The sequence below is a fragment of the Orycteropus afer genome, unplaced genomic scaffold (assembly GCF_000298275.1).
Source record: "Orycteropus afer afer isolate SDZICR_OR568_19922 unplaced genomic scaffold, OryAfe1.0 scaffold00002, whole genome shotgun sequence".
NCBI classification, from domain to species: Eukaryota; Metazoa; Chordata; class Mammalia; order Tubulidentata; family Orycteropodidae; genus Orycteropus; species Orycteropus afer.
The window spans coordinates 18,367,119-18,370,925 of record NW_006921589.1 but is presented as its reverse complement, the minus strand read 5'-3'; the positions used below and the strand labels follow the sequence as shown (position 1 = coordinate 18,370,925).

At 43.4% G+C, this 3,807-nt stretch overlaps 1 pseudogene; it reads left to right on the top strand.

Moving 5' to 3' along the window:
• Positions 1-1,386: 1,386 nt before the first annotated feature.
• LOC103192817 lies at positions 1,387-3,561 on the top strand (annotated as a pseudogene).
• The last annotated feature ends 246 nt before the right edge of the window (positions 3,562-3,807 follow it).

The following is a 3,807-nucleotide window of genomic DNA, read 5'->3' as shown; positions in this document are numbered from 1 at the left end:
TTGACCCTCCACTTTACCGAGCATGACATCGTTCTCCAGGGACTGGTCCCTTCAGACAACATGACCCAAGTAAGTGAGGAAAAGTGTTTACCACTTTATTGCATCCATTTTATTGTATACAACTTAGTGGTATCATTTACCTTGCTTAATCTGTGCACACTTTACCCACATTTGGTCACCATTTTCCACAAAATGCAGAGTAATTTAAGTCCAAACTCAATAGAAGTAAGAATGCTTAAAGCATGAAAGAAGAAAAAGAGATGATAAAAGGAAAAAATACATATATTTTAAAGGAACTCATAAACATCCTGGAACTGTATTTGGGAAACAAGTATCAGGCAGAAGAATAATTCTGGAAGAAAACACCTTTACAAAAATGCATCCTCTCTTTCTCTCATCTTTGTAATCGACTCCAATATTTCTTGCTTAGGCTGGACTGTGCTTTGTCATGTAGAACAAAGGACAAGCCTTTTGGCCTCTGCTTCTAGTTATCTGAGCCCAGATAAAGACAAACAGGATAGGCCCAGGGCAAAACTGTCAAGTGGAAAGATTTGGCTTGGGTCTGGAAATTCTCCTTTCTCTTCTCCCTCCCCACTTAGAGACAAACTCCTTTACCTCCAGCACCATGTACCTCTTGCTTCTAAAATCTTCTCTCAATAGAAGACTAAAAAGAATATTTACATTGATGGCCAGTTTGCAATTTCACTTACACAGGATTCAAATAATAAAGACAATGCTCATTTTAAATTTTCCTATTAACTGACCTCATCTCCCACTGGACAGCAGGGAAAAGTCTTACACTTAATCATCCAAGAAGCTCAGGCCAACCCAGTATTCTAGAACAGTATTTTCATGTAAATACTAAATCTCTCTAGATGAAGTTCCCAGTCATATTTTCTTTCCTCTTGGCATATAGGTGTGCGTGACCCATGACAGAAGAGAGAAAGGGCTTCTGGTTCTAGCACTTCCCTGTCCATGTCTACAGGCTTTGGTTTCAGAGTAATTCATTGGTTCTTGCTTTGATTGTTAGTTGTTAGTTTCAAAGGCTCTCTGCCTTATGGTGAGGGTGCTAGGTGGGACTCAACTGTGGACATTCTGTCTTAATTTCCCAGCCTGTTCTTCACTGTAAGACTAGACTACTGCAAATCCATCAGCAGAGAACTTCTGGATTTCCCAGGTAGGAATCAGGGAAGCAGAAGTGTTGCCTCAGGTTTCTCTCTCTCCAGCTTCCATTACCATCTCAATTCCCTGCCTCCTGAGCCAGGCTGCATTTGGGAATTCTCCTAGTTACTGGCAGTTCCCCTATACAACCAGGGAAGCATGCCACTAATAAGGTGATGCCAGACTCCCTTACCTACTTGGATGCTTCTATGGCCTACTCTCTTGATGACGAAAACACCAAAGTGGAGGAAGTCAGGATTATGGCACCTGCTTTCTTACTCTCTGTTCTCCTTCCTTTCTCTCAACATCAGTCTGATGTGTAATGACAACAGTTCTGCTCTCTTAATCTCATACATTTTAAAGTCTGAGATTGGGGATTTTGATGAAGCATTGGACAGAGAGCACTTAGTAAAAAAAAATAAGCACATACCTCAGCAAGATGCAGTAGAAGACAAAATTGTGGAATTTCACCCTAGCCACATTGGACAAACACAGAGAATCCAATTTCCAACTTCTGTAGATTGCCCATCGGCTGGAGATGTATGGAATCAGGAAAAGGAAGGTACTAAGATCAACCTGGCCATTGCCAACACAGGAATTCTAGTGTTTCAGGGTTTCACTAAGATCAATGCGTTCAACTGGGCGATGGTGCAGAAGTTGAACATCAGGAGGAAGCACTTTCTCAAATGGCCGGTCAGGATTTTTTGCAAGTCCTTCTGAAAAATCTGTGTTGAACACAGATTTTTCTTTTTAGCCTTTTCAAAGAGCCTTAACTAAAACCAAAACCTATTCTCTTTAGTCTAGCGTCCTTTTGGTTCAGTGGTTGAGCTCAGAAGCAGGTTCTCAACTGTGTTAAAGGAGGACACAAGAAAGTGCAGTTTGAAAGGAAACACAGCACAAGTCATTCCATAAGAAGCCTTGCTTCACAGCCTACAGAACAGAACTCAGAAGTGTCAAAACAATCACCACAGTGCACCAGCCTTATGTATGGAGAAGGCATTGAATAGCCAGGTGGCCAGAGCTACAAGCAAGGAAAGGAACTGAAAGTTTCAGCCGAAGAACCTGGACCACAACAAAGCCCTTCTCTGAAGAAGAGCCAGCTGGGTAACAAGAAAGCAGATGGAGCAGTCATGGTGATGATGGAGGAAGAGAAGGAGGTTGTTAAGGACAGGACCCAGCAGAGTAAACCTCAAGGCCATCAGCCAAGCACAGGCTCCCTGACTGGTAGCCCTCACCTTTCAGAACTGCCCATCAGCTTGCAGGGTGGTGCTGTACCTGCCATTGTGATCTTGTTGCCCAGGCTGAGCCTGGACACCAAGCAGGCCTCTCCCTTGATCAGTGCACTGCTGAATGACTAGGTGTGCCCAAGGACTGAGGACAAACAAGAGGTCCACAAAAAGAGATTCCCAACTGACAAAGCATATGTCCTTGCTTAAGAAGTATTCCACCACTGATAGAACATATCTGAAGGACCTTGAAGTCATCACTTCATGGTTTCAGAGCACGGTGAGCAAAGAGAACTCCACGCTTGAAAGACTGAAAAGTCTCATATTCTTAAATTTTGAAACTTTGAACAAATTTCTTCCTAGTTTTCTCAAGGAAATTGAGCAACAACTTGCTCTATGGGAAGGCCACTCAAATGCCCACATCCAAGGAGATTACCAAAGAATCAGTGATGTCACACTGAAGAACATTCAGGTCATGAAGCAACTGATCCTTCACCTGAGGAAGTATAAGAGGCTCTGGAAGGACTGGAGAATGGGATCAAGGACTCCCGATGCTGGAGAACTTCTGTAGAGAGTTCGAGCTACAGAAGGTGTGATACTTGCCACTCAACACCTTCCTCCTATGGCACCAGCTCACATACCACACACAGATCCCTGAGCAGCTGTGCAAAGGCCACCCCCCATCCCCAACCACACCGACTTCAGGGACTGCCTAGCTGCTTTGGCCAAGATTACTTAGATGGTGGCACAGCTTCACAGTACAATGATCAAAATGGAGAATTTCCAGAAGCTGTACGGACTCAAGAAAGATTTGATTGGCATCTACAGTCTCGTGATTCCAGGAAGGGAGTTCATTGGCCTGAGAAGCCTGGCAAGCTCCCCAGAAAGGGGCTACAGCAGCATAGGCTTTTCCTGTTCAACAATATTTTGCTACATTGATTGCTCTGATCAGTTCTGAGTCCATGGGCAGCTCCCCCTCTACAGCATGACTACAGGGGAGAGTGAAGCATGACTACAGGGGAGGGTGTCCCACTGTCTTACCCTGCGAGACCATTGCCAGTCCTTCATGGTGGCTGCCGGTTCTCGGTCAGAGAAAAACCAGGCGGATGCAAATGATCCAAGGGCCAAAATGGCTTGCCACAGCCAAACAGATATTTTTCTTTTAAGTTTCTAGGTATCCTAAATTGGTTAAAATGTTTCCTCTCACTCCTAGAGGTTCACCTCATCTCCTGTATTTTTGTTGTTTTATATTTTACATTGAGGTTTCTAATCTGTGTGATATCTAGTGTTCTAAGAGAATCACAGAAATATTATCTGATCTTTCTTTTGATGGATAGCCAGTTTTCCCCGAACCATTTATTGAAAAAACCATCTTTCCCTCACTGAACAGAAATACCAATATGGTCATATATTAAATGTT